Below are 14,412 nucleotides of genomic sequence, written 5' to 3'. Positions count from 1 at the left end.
TTGATAGAATGTATTTTACTCATATCATTTGTTGAAAATATAAGTGATATAATTCACTAAGAAACAGATAAAATTAGAAATAGGGAAGACAATTAACACAAAATCCTGGTGAAGGGCCTGACATATACTATTAGGTAAATCAAAGTTGGTCCAACACACCTTTCTTTTAATCCTATTTCAATTATTTCATGATTTAAGGAAGTTACTTAACCTCTTTACCTCTATTTCCTCTGTGGTTTCATAGCAATCATTATTATTGTGAGAATTAAGCAAGTTTTCTTTTGAAGTAAAAATCTTTGGTCTATGACTAGGCAAGTAGTACATACCATTAGGATAATCAAAATGGTGGTGATGATAACAATGTTGACACATCTACCTAATGGAATATTTCATATTTTTATTGATTTTATATAAAAGTGAAGTGTTCTTATGATATGACAGTTTATGAAAAGGAGAAGATAATCACATATGCAGTAAGATTCCAATTAATGGAAAAGAGTAAAACAAAACATAAATACACAAAGCTGGAAAAAGTTACAATGTCATGTTTATAATGGTTGTTCTTGAATAGAAGGAGTGAGACTTTTTCCCCCTAATTGTCTGATAATAAACAAAATTTTAAAATAAACTTGTATTATTTTAAAATAAGGAAAATAAATATTACTTTAAAGTATGGAAAATACCCAAACAGACAGGATGTCTACCTAAATTAATCCTCCTTATCTTTATATCTGTACATCTTCCCCCCTTCCTTCTCTGTAGTATCCGTGTCAAGGTCCATTTATCATCTTTTTGTACTAACAAAACACCATCAGGAAAATGAATAAAGGAACTAATTGTTTTACCTTCTTTAATTATCTTGCAATTTTTCATTCTAGATTTTTTCATATAGTTTTTATGTAGGAGTATCCATATACTTTTTATTTTTACATGACTTGCACATTTATTTGTTTACTTATAATCTACTTATTCTTCCTACAAAACAATGAGATATTTTACAGATAATTGAAATCATAACCTGTCCTTAACCCAAAAACAGAGAAAGAGAGAGAGCAAATAACTAAGGAAAATATTAATTTGGCTTAGAAGTGAAGATCGTGGAAAGGAATTGAACAAAGCAAACAAATTTAAAAACAATTTCTATACAAAAGACATATATTATACTCGTGTTTCTTTCTCTGTGTTGACCTTATAGTACTTCTCTTCCTGAAAAGCCCTGCCCTCTTCCATACATCAATCTAAATTCTACACTTTTTATTGGGACCTTAATTTCTTCCTCCCTATGAGTAGTTCCTGAAATTATCAGTCCCTGTGATCTACCTTTTCTGAATGCTTATAGATCGTGAAACAATACCAATCAATCTACCACCTGACTTCCTGTTACCTTGTATTATAGCTTAGTTTCTTATCTTGATTTTAAGTTCTTTTTAAGTAGATGTTGGGGGTAGGAGTTTATTAATTAATTTATTTATTTTTGCTGTGTTGCGTCTTCGTTTGTGTGCTAGGGCTTTCTCTAGTTGTGGCAAGCGGGAGCCACTCTTCATCGCGGTGAGCGGGTCTCTCACTATTGCGGCCTCTCTTGTTGCGGAGCATAGGCTCCAGATGCATGGACTCAGTAGCTGTGGCTCACGGGCCTAGTTGCTCCACGGCATGTGGGATCCTCCCAGACCAGGGCTCGAACCCGTGTCCCCTGCATTAGCAGGCAGATTCTCAACCACTGTGCCATGAGGGAAGCCCTTAAGTTATTTCTTGAGTGTCTACTGTTAAATTATTAATGCTTGCAAGTGTCAGATTTGCAACAGGTGCTTAAAAATTCTCTTAAAAATTCTCTGATTCCAGAATAACAAAACAAGTTGAATGAAAGACCACTTTCAATCAACAAAGATTTTGGTGAACAGAAAAACAATCAATTTACTGAACTATAAATTATATTTTTGAGTCAAAATCAAATCCTGAGTATTAAACTTAGGTAAGACTTTAAGAAAACAAAATATTTTGTCTTTGGCTGTATCTGACTGTTCCTCTTCTACTTATTCCATCAGCTATTCAGAATCCCACTGAAGGCTACCTTTTCCTGAAATGTCTCCCTATTAAGCTGTCACTACCCTTTCCTTTTAAACCATCAAATTCTCAATTCCCTCACTAGAGATTAGTTTAGTTTCAAAGGAGAAAATAAATGAATTGTTTAAATGAGTTCAGATAATCGGAGTGGTTTTTGGGTTTATTCATTCTAGTTGTGCATTTGCCTCAGAAGTGATTATGTGCAGTGGTGTCACAATCACAATACAGCCATCTCAACTGCATGCATTTTCTCAGTGTGTTATGCTTTGTCTTCACCCAGGGTTTTTCCACTTTCAGTTCTTAATGTCTGGAATACTCTTCCCCTTCATTCTTCTCATAAGTGTTTTTGATCAAATGAATACATCTTGGTCTATGTCCTTATATATATAAAGATGGGTTTATATCTGATGAGGTTTAAGGTCTCTTTTAATTCTAAATTCTGTAATACAATAGCTACATTGTGGTGACTGTTGCTGTACTCCAGGAACTCTGCTAAGTACTTATTATACAAGGCAGGTGTTACTTACATTTGTGAGATGAGGAACCTGAAATTCAGAAAAGTAAATGGTAATTTCAAACCGTCTGTAGATTGAGAGCTATATTTTCACTAGATTACATTGAATTATTTTATCTTTCACTCCATTCAAATGTTTCGTTCAATCCAGTACACACTGTGTTTCTTCAGTTTGATTCTGTGTGTGTGTGTGTGTGTGTGTGTCAAAATAAATTAAAGCCAGTTGGACTATAGCTAGTTCTGCTTTTCTGAAGGGTGGCATATATATTTAAGTGTAAAACTAAATCTCCATAATGCTCCCTCTGCTGATACTAGAATGGAAAAAAATAACTGAAATTTTAAAGTCATTGTCAGTCACTGCTAATTTCTTCTTTTATAGTATGGAAGTCTGTTATGACTGTATATTATGTGCATATATTTTTTTGAATAGCTGTAACAATCAAATTAGGATTTCATAATGCACATATAGAACCCAGGATGTGGAATAGAAATGGAATTAATTTGCTCTGCATAATAATAAAAGATAATAATGCAAACAATTGAATCACCCGGGAGCCTGAGGTTAGAAAGGAGAATGAGCCGAGTCTTAAGCAAGTAATTACACAAAACAACATCACTGGAAGTTGGAACTTGTTATCAGACCCAGGAAAAAGCCCATGTAAACATGTTAGGTTGATTTTTAAAAATGGTTTAAAGCCAGTTTTGTGAAACTAAACTAAAAAATATTTTGTGTTACATTTATAATTCACTGTTTGGAATCACTTGATAAAACAACTTTAATCTCGATTTATTTATATTTAAGGTTTACATTAGCTAATTATAAATAAATCTAAATCTCAAACCTTTTTAATAAGTAAGGATTAATGACATTCTACAATGTTTCCAGAAGGCGTTCCTATTAAAGAAAGACTATAAAGATACCAACTATTACATGTATGCTCTAAATCAACTAGACTTCAGAATATACTAAAAAACTACAGTAATCAAAACAGTATGTTACTGGCACAAAAACAGAAATATTGATCAATGGATCAGGATAGAATGTCCAGAGATAAACCCACACACCTATGGTCACCTAATCTATGACAAAGTAGGCAAGAATATACAATGGAGAAAAGACAGTCTCTTCAATAAGTGGTACTGGGAAAACTGGACAGCTACATGTAAAAGAATGAAATTAGAACATCCTCTAACATGATACATAAAAATAAACTCAAAATGGATTAAAGACCTAAGCGTAAGACCGGACACTATTAAACTCTTAGAGGAAAACATAGAACACTCTGACAAATCGCAGCAAGCTCTTTTTTGTTTCACTTCCTAAATGGAAATAAAAACAAAAATAAACAAATGGGACCTAATGAAACTTAAAATCTTTTGCATAGCAAAGGAAACTGTGAACAAAACAAAAAGACAACCCACAGAATGGTAGAAAATATTTGCAAATGAAGTGACCGACAAGGGATTAATCTCCAAAATATACAAACAGCTCATGCAGCTCAATATCAAAAAAACAAACAACCCAATCAAAAAATGGATGGAAGATCTAAATGGGCATTGCTCCAAAGACATACAGATGGCCAGGAGACAGATGAGAAGATGCTCAACTTCACTAATTATCAGAGAAATGCAAATCAAAACTACAATGAGGTATCACCTCACACCAGTCAGAATGGCCACCATCAAAAAATCGACAAACAGCTTCCCTGGTGGCGCAGTGGTTGAGAGTCCACCTGCCGATGCAGGGGACACGGGTTCATGCCCCAGTCCGGGAAGATCCCACATGCCATGGAGTGGATGGGCCCGTGAGCCATGGCCGCTGAGCCTGCGCGTCCGGAGCCTGTGCTCCGCAACGGGAGAGGCCACAACAGTGAGAGGCCCGCGTACGGCAAAAAAAAAAAAAAAAAAAAATCTACAAACAATAAATGCTGGAGAGGGTGTGGAGAAAATAGAACCCTCTTACACTGTTGGTGGGAATGTAAATTGGTATAGCCACTCTGGAGAACAGTATGGAGGTTCCTTAAAAAACTAAAAATAGAGCTACCATATGACCCAGCAATCCCACTACTGGGCATATACCCTGAGAAAACCATAATTCAAAAAGAGTCATGTACCACAATGTTCATTGCAGCACTATTTACAATAGTCAGGACATGGAAGAAACCTAAATGTATACTGATGGAGGAATGGATAAAGAAAAGTGGTATATATATATATATATATATATATATATATATACAATGGAATATTACTCAGCCATAAAAAAGAATGAAATAATGCCATTTGCCTGCATGGATGGACCTAGAGATTGTCATACTGAGTGAAGTAACTCAGAAAGAGAAAGACAAATATCATATGATACTGCTTATGGAATCTCAAAAGTGGTACAAATGAACCTATTTACAAAACAGATACAGAGTCACAGATGTAGAAAGCAAACTTACGGTTACCAAGGCAGGGGGAGGGTTAAATTGGGGGATTGGGATTGACATATACATACTACTATATATAAAATAGATAACTAATAAGAGCCTACTGTATACTCAATACTCCGTAATGACCTATATGGGAATAGAGTCTAAAAAACAGTGAATATATGTATATGTATAATGGATTCATTTTGCTGTAGAGCAGAAACTAACACAACATTGTAAATCAACTATACTCCAATAAAAATTAATTTAAAAAATAAATCAACTCACATCATTTGTTTTAAAATCATGAAAAGTTAGCACTTCATATATTTTAAATTAATTTTAAAACATTTACACACGTCAGTTTATTCTGTGTGTGTTGTACCTGACAAGTGGTCTCTGTTATAAAATTATAGACTGCAGATTACACATCATTCCTTCTGGCCCTCAAAATATATTAATTTGTAGAAAAAAAGACATTTGAGTAAGTCAGTAGGATATACTGCACGACCTGTGAGCAATTATTTGAAGAGATTCCAGATATTGGAGTGTTTGGAGTGTTTGAATGTTGAAATTATACAGCATGTATTTATTCCGTAGTATCTACTGTTAAATATAAGAACAGTTTCGTTGTATGGAAACGTGGAGACATTAAAAGAGGTTTATGTCTATAGAATACCCAGATACATTGAGTTAATATTCTCAATCTTCTGTTATTTGAACAAGTTGTTCTAAAAGCAAATTTGAGAGTAAGACAAGAGTAAGAACTATAAATTTATTGTAATATCAGGTTATTAGGAATTGGCATAATGGCCTTGTAAACAGCACTATATTGAATTTTGTGCATAATGGCCTTGTAAGCAGCACCATATTGAATTCTGTTCATAAAGGAAAACAGAAAAATCCAAACACAGTGAGAAAGAAGGTAAATATGTCTTAGACGTGGGGTGGACTAAGGGACTTATATATAAAATATATAACTAATAAGAACCTACTGTATAGCACAGGGAACTCTACATTTTATTTACAGAATTTATTGAAGAAAATGCTATTTTTTAGTTAAAAATGTGGATGAAATCTTCTCAAATTTAAGTATTTATGCAATAGCTTACTCCCACATATTTTTTTGTTCTGTTGTTTTTTGTTTGCTTTTGTTTTTGCTTTTCTTTAAATAGATCTTTATTGAAGTATAATTGCTTCACAATACTGTGTTAGTTTCTGTTGTATTTTTAATTTTTAAGAATAAAACTCAGTCTTTGCATTTGAGAAAATAGGTAAGTTTATGTTTTTGTTTGTAATACAAGTTAATTAATCCTAATTACTTTCGTGAATGAAGATACCCAAGTATAAAGCGGAAAAGTTTGTTTATAAATCTTAGACCTTCTGCATAAAACTGTTTTCCCTTTTTGTGAGTGACATGCCTATAACTCTTACTACCAAAAGACTAATGTTTAGTGTCACTCAGACTTGAGAGCTGATAGAAGGCGTTTCTGAGGTGACATGAAATCATGGCAATATTTCCCACACTACTTGTTATATCCACAGTTAAAAAGACTTTATATGGGACTATCTGAAAATAGTTTAAAGATTTGAAGAATCAGATTTAGAGTAAGCTCTGATGTTGAATTCATATATGTTTGAAATAAAATAGGTCATATCTCTGGAATCAAATTTATAAATAAAAATTTTAAATGGCACACACATGTTGAACATTCACATAAGTAATTCAGAATTGATTGCTACAGTAAAGATGAAATTTACGTAGACTCTGTATTTATTGTATTGTTTTCCCCCAGTACTGAGTATCAATTCTTCATATGCATTAAAAAAGGAAAATCAATCCAAAGTTTATTTTTAAATTACGCTTGAAATCAGAATATAGTAATGATCAGGACTTTTTTGGTAAAACGTTCTCTCTCCAGGGTTATTTTCTTGAAGTGAGGCTCCTCTCATCATTCTATCTCCAGGGCTCACACAATGCCTGATACATATGGCATACTTTCAAAGATGAGTAAGACACTGTTTTCAAAATGAAGGAGCTCATGGTCTAGCAGGCGAAATATATATATAAGGAAAGAATTTTAATTAAATTAAAATTTAATCTTTACCCAGGTAAAGCTGGGTAAAGATCTAAACAGAGTACAGGGGTAGGATAAAAGATGTAACCATATATTCCTCAATTTTTTAAACTAATTATCTCAGAACATAGGTCAAAGTGATGGTTTTGTCCTCTGTGCTTCTATGGAGCTTTTCATGTGCATTTCAAGAGATGGTTAATTGAATGATGATAAATATAATGCATTCAGATTATACATTTGGATTCAGAGATAATAGAGAGGGAAGATTGGTTACTCTATGTTTTAAAATAGGAAGAAAGCAAAAAAGCCATTCTTCCTAGAATCACTACCTTTTAAATCATGTAATATTATTGTCCTGAATTTCAAGACAATTCTATATTGGCTAGACATAATGGTAGGGGTGTTTGGTTGTCCCTCTTTCACCTGTGAAGGCATTTAGAAGTTTTGTGTTCTTCTCTAATATTTAGAAAGACAAATCTATGTAGATTTTTCCTGGAGTAGGAATAAACTAAACAGGTCAGCTACAGTCTCACCCAGAACTTTCCTATAATCCAAAGCCCCCAACAACTTTCACAAATAGTTATATAAGTGCACATCTTTTCAGCAAGACATTTTAGAGTAATAGAAGAATGGACAGCTGAACTGAAGAAACCCCCTCAAAGTTCCTGACAATTTATTCCTTTCAATTCAATTCTCTATTAGTCCTAGTAAGTATTATGTCTCTTTCAGAGAAAGGTATCTAACTTTTAATACATTTGAAAGCAGTCTGCCTTTGAGAAGGGATATATACATATATATATACAGAGAGATAGATAGTGATCAGGACATAGACTTTAGAGATTCCAAGAGCTTAAGAAGAAGACTGACACTTTCAGTTATTAACTACAACAACAACTTTGTTATTTTCTTTTATTGGCAGTACGCAGGCTTCTCACTGTTGTGGCCTCTCCCGTTGCGGAGCACAGGCTCCGGACGCGCAGGCTCAGCGGCCATGGCTCATGGGCCCAGCCGCTCCGCGGCATGTGGGATCTTCCCGGACCGGGGCACGAACCCGTGTCCCCTGCATCGGCAGGCGGACTCTCAACCACTGCGCCACCAGGTAAGCCCAACTTTGTTATTTTCTAAAGTCAGGGTATTGGTGGTAGTACACAGTTTGTTTTCTGCAAACAAAAAGAAAAAAAATTTTTTTAATTGTTTTAAAATGCTATTATGTGCATAAACACATTTAAATATATTTATATGTAAAAGTTTAAGCACAATATGTGTTTATTTATGGAATGTATTTTCATTTTACAAATAGATTATTCAAGTAGTAAAAGCCCTTTCAGTATGCTTTTTCTGAATAGTGAATTACCCAGTTCACTTAAAATATCCTTTAGAAATATATACATGGGGCTTCCCTGGTGGCCCAGTGGTTGAGAGTCCGCCTGCCGATGCAGGGGACACGGGTTCGTGCCCCGGTCCGGGAAGATCCCACATGCCGCGGAGCGGCTAGGCCCGTGAGCCATGGCCGCTGAGCCTGCGCGTCCGGAGCCTGTGCTCCACAACGGGAGAGGCCACAACAGTGAGAGGCCCGCGTACCGTGCAAAAAAACAAACCAAAAAAAACCAGTGTGTATGTGTGTGTGAGTGTGTGCGTTTCTGGTGTAAATAAATTGATTTCAGCTACTGATAAGTGCTGAGATGAAATTAAAATTATGTAATATAGTAGACAATTATAGGTGGTAGTTTATATTAGATTGGGTGTTCAAGGATGGTATCTCTTATGAGGTGGCATTTGAACTGGTGTTCGGCACTTGCCTAGTTTCGTGTTGCTCTTCATTCCTCCCTCCTCAGATACAGCCATTTGGTTATTTTTTCTATGATTCAGCTACCACATTCATAGTCCTACCTGGAGAAAAGAACGAGCTGTTTTCTATGCGTCACTCAGGTAGACAGATATGATAAGTAAAAATAAGTAAAATGGTAAGTAAATATGTTATCTCAACAAGTTCCTGTAAATGTTCCCTTTGGCCATCAGTGTCTATGACCTACCTGTGTGCCTCTGGAATTATGACTTTTTAAAAAAATCTTCAGTCCATGTCCATGAACATTTTAGGTTCCAATTTCTTCTTAAGCATGATTTCCTCCAATTGCCATCTTTCATGGAATAACCATAGTTTTTCATTCAAGTAGGGATGTATTATATATTATATTTATATAATATATAAGGTAATAATCTAATATATATTTAAAATATATATCACTCCTAAATTTTTAGAGCTTTAAAATGGAAGGGGGAGATAGCCATATGTGTTCAGTGTGCCTTCTCTATTTCATTTGTTCTTTGTTTAAATCTGCATTTTAATCCTTTAAAATAACCTTATTTTAATATGTTTTCTGGTCAAAAGAAGACCTCTGTAAAGAATAGACTCAATAATAAGCCTAATTTTATTTTCAAGTGTATTATCAGCTTTATTCAGAATTTTTGTGTCTTTAATAACCATAATAGACTTTTCACTGTACTCATGATGTGTTTCTTTTCTTTTATAATATCACAGAACCAACAATTGTCCTTCTTGAATTTGGTAAATTGTTTCTTCCCCGCAAGTGTTATTATATTGGCCTTCACTTTGTTAGTCATACCTTTTTTCTTCTATTTATAATGGACGCTGAATTCTAATTACCTTATTCAAGGTGAAACCTAGCCTCCTTAATATGGCAAGATCTAAAGACAGAAATATTGTACTTTCCAGTCCATCATTCTAGACAGTGATGAAAACATAAAACCCTGAATTTAAGATTAATCCTATAGGACACCAGTTGTTATATCCCCTGCCTCCAGACTGACCCCTGTTTATTGCTTTCTGATTACAATTTAGTCAGTTGCCTGCTGACATAATGGCTACATAATCTAAACTATATTTTACAAGTACATCGATAAGGATATTAAGCTCAATATACTATGCACTAAAGACTCAAAAACCTCACTAATGCTACATTAATGCTAGTACATCACAGTGGTATTTATGAATACACCAAATCCCTTGGAGTTATACTTGGCAGTAACTCAAGGTATAATAATAAGGAAGTCACCAACCATCTGTCAGTACAGCTGGGTGAGGATAACAAGTTCACAACAATGAGAAAACAAATTTAAAGTGATGGGTGATCATTGGTGACATTTCAAGAAAGGGTTTGGTTATAACGTACCATTTTAAAAAATCTAAACAGTTGCTCTGCAATACCCCAAAATATTCATTTTTCTCTGTTGCCATTTAACGGTCTCAATGAGTGATCCCAGAATATTACTATTGCAGCCAAATGTTTTTGCTGTGCTTACCTTTCCAAGGGCAAAAAAGCAATCTTGACATTTAATAGGTATCCTAGTTGTCTCACAAGAATTGATAAGAATTTCCTCATGTGTGTACATAGAGTAGTACTTGATAAACCAGCGTAAAACTATTTCCCTGGTTATCAATTTCCTGATAAAATGAGTTGATACTGATTAAAATGACAAGGAAAGAGTCTAGAAATAAGCTGTCAATTTTCCCACATGTTCACCAGTAGATCTTCCATACCTCTATACCACTCAATAAAGTTAAATATGTTGCAACCTTTTATTTTTCATATGCTAAAATTATCATAATCCCTAATTGTATTAGAGCACATTGCAAGAAACAGAAAATATTAGTAGAAAAATACATAATGAGAAGAATTTGTTTCTTACAAATCATCAGAACTACAGGAATTGAAGTTATTGCTGAGTATTAATTTCAAGAACAAAATCATGGCTGCCAGTGAAAGGTCAAGAATATGCTTCTGCTCTCTCTACTTCACCAGAAATATCTCTCACACAGCTGGTACCACCAACCAGAGCTTGACTACTTGATGCCTTGGAAGTGCTCATGTATTATGTCTTAGGTACATAGCTTCATGAAAGAAACTTAAACTCACAAAAAAATGCTTTTTCTTATTTACAAGAATAATTAACATTCTGAGTTGCCAATAAGTACTTGATAAATATTTTGTGACAAGTTTGAGTTGATAAATATTCATGAAGTATGATGTCATATAAATTTATTATAGATGATAATGTTCTGAGCTTATTTTAGAATACTTGTGATAAAACATATATTTTAAGTATATGTTGGGGAAGAAAATAAAATCTATTAAATGTATTTTGGTATTTTATTTATTTGTTTGCTACATATTTTCTGTAGAGTGTGTTTATGAGAGGAGCACATATTCATTTCTGTGAAAGGGCATCTTTTTAAAAATCTCCTTTTGGTTTTAATTGTAGTTTTTGTCTTAAACAGTCATTAAATTAAAATTTATTAAAAACATCTTTTTCAAAAAAAATGAACAGAGCCTCAGGGATTTCCGGGACTGTAAAAACAAACAAAACCCATCTCTTTCATACTAATGAAATTCCTTGATATATGCTGAGAACACATTGAAGGTAGCATCTTTCCAACCACAGGAGACTGAAAGCTAAGGGACAGATTAACTTATTGCAGGAAGCTAGAACTGAAGACAATGGTAAGACTTAGAGTTGAAGTATGATTTCAGCATCTTCTGTTCTCTGTGCAGATAACTTTGTGAACCAGAGAACAAAGTAGAGCTCAGGCAATGAGTGAGTCACTTCTGTTACAGAGATGGAACATCATGAGACCAAAGGGGATAGGGAGTCTACACATGGAAAGATAAGCATGGCAGTCAGAATCCCATGTGTTTCTGCTTTTTAGTTTCTAAATCAGTTGGAAGAATTTGGAGGTGTGGGGAAAATGAGTCAGCAATCCAGTCGCTGAGGGTTAAATAGAATGAAGTTTTTGTTTGTTTGCTTGTTTAAACTGAATTTTAAGGATAAAATCTTTTGGAATATTTCAAAACTTTAGAAAATATCATGTGTAAACTTCCCCTTAAATTGTTAGAATTGAGTCTGTCCAGGTGTTATTAAAGTTTTCTGACCTTAAAGTATATGTGTTTGAAATAAGTCTTCTATTTAGGAGGTCATAAGCCTATGGGCATTGCTATTTGGAAATAAGTTGACTTTGTTATGTTGAAAAGTTTTTGTAAATATTACTAATTCCCACAGATAAATACATTCACTTCTCTCAACCCCAACCAACCTCACATACACACTCCTCCAACTCTCCCCCTATATTTTATATACATTTACTCTTATCTGCAGGTCCAGAATCATTAATGGAACTGAGTCCACAAGGCTGGGCAAGACTGCCAGAATGGTCGATTTTTCCACAGACTCAAAAATCATAAGAGTAAAAAAATCTTAGAGATAACCTAGATGAGTTCCTTAATTTTAAACATGGAGAAGCTGAGATTTGCTTATATTACTCCTTAATTTTTTCATGATACATATTTTGATGTGGGTAACTTTTTGAGGCCACTTGTCAATATTCTTTAAATGAGCATTATAGATACAAAATGTGAACAAAGAACAGTGACTTGGTGACATATTACTTACATTAACTATTGCACATGGATCACATTTTCCTGATTCTTTGTATACCTTGTAATCTATTTTCTGTTTGACATCCTGAGTGATACATTTGAGGGAGTCTAGATTATGTTTCCTTACTTTAAAGGATATTAAATTTTGTAATGGCAGGCATTTAAAATAACAAGATCATCTTGATTTTCCCAGACTTGGTTTAGTGCTTTGTCAGGGATGCTTTATTTCTATCTCCTGAGTGCTAGGGAATGGTTCGTACTCTAGAGTTTGGTCTTTAATGTTTGAGCTTTCTGGATTCTCAATGAGAAACCCTAAAGGGCTGAGCAGCATTTCTACTCTGGGTTAGGAGAAACTGCCATATCCCAGTACAGCAAAATCTTGATACTTTTGATAACCTCTCTAACCCCTATATTAAGTATTCTCTGCTAGGCCTTTGGGGCCTTGCTCTTGGCATGCACAGATAGACACTGCCAAGGACTCAAGGAGAACTCATAGGAAAACTTCTGGACATGCCTCCCAATGATGTTCTCTCTTTTCTTACATGGTCTGTCACACATATTCTAACTACTTCAGCAATTTTGCACATTATCTCTGCCTCTTCAGCTCAGCAAGACCACATCTGACTACTTGAGTTTGACCTTCCTAAGCCATGGTGTGAAAAATGCTCCCAGGCAGATTGCCAGAGTGAAAGGGGTACTGAGCTCATTTGTTGCCTTTTGTTCAGCTATTAGGGTCCTGTTCTGTTGTCCAGTGACTTCATATCAGATATGTTTCCTCATTAATGGAAGTCCATAATATTTATATGAGAGTTTATTTAGAAGTGAATCTAGCATTGACAAAATCTGTGCAGTGATAGAGTAGTTCCTAAATATAATTGTTTCAAATATGCTTCTATTTGAAATTACAAAGAATTAACAAATTTACAAAGAATTAACAAATTATTTTGACAATTGTCTTCTTTATTCTTCCTTTATCTTTATGATAAGAAGCAGACTTGAATAATTTCATAATTTATACTACCTTCCCATTCTCTACCACATTCACTTATAGTTTTATCATTATGTCCTAACATTATTAGAAAACCCAAATGCATGATCCTTTTGTGGATAAATCAGACATGAAATCACTTGTTCTATGGAATGAACAATGGAATTGAGTACTATTTTTATTTTTATGTAAATAACACTTAATATTATTTTCATATTTTTGAGATATAAGTATGTCATATACTCACAAACAAAAGTATTTTATTTAGATGAAGATATATTAAAAAGCTCACAATAAGACATTACAAATTTCCCCTTGGTTCTAGCAAGGGGAACTGTTCATACAATATTTCTAGCAAAATACCCACAGCTCACAAACCCTAATAAGAATGTCTCCAAATTTCTGAAGATGTCTCATTAGTCCTCAGGAACAAATCCATTTCCACAGTATCCCTGCTACACCTCCATGTGCCACAATTACTCTATGTGGCTCCGTCTGGCTTAGTTGTCCTAGCCTGCTACATTCACCACTACTTTGCCCATATGTTAGGTGCTAATGCTGTTAAACCTGGTACAAATTCAAATAATAACACATATTCTTCTTGGATTGCTCCCCCCTTAGATAAGTATAATATTCCTCACTAATCAAGCCTAATACTTCTAGATCCCTTTCCAGCAGGATGGGTTCTCACTCAAGAAAATATCAGTATCTTTTCTTCCAGCACAAACACAACTCAACCTCTTTTAGTTCCTTCTTCATGTTTACTGGGCATGTCAGGGGAGAATTATGTCAAAACTTCACTCCTATGTACAGATTGGGTTCATTCCCAGTACAAATAGACTATACAAATATAGACTTCTAAGGCCAATGAAATCATTTTTTTGAACCACTTTGTTGAACTTTG

The sequence above is a fragment of the Tursiops truncatus genome, chromosome 7 (genome assembly GCF_011762595.2).
Source record: "Tursiops truncatus isolate mTurTru1 chromosome 7, mTurTru1.mat.Y, whole genome shotgun sequence".
Classification (NCBI taxonomy): domain Eukaryota; kingdom Metazoa; phylum Chordata; class Mammalia; order Artiodactyla; family Delphinidae; genus Tursiops; species Tursiops truncatus.
This window is presented reverse-complemented; position numbering follows the sequence as displayed.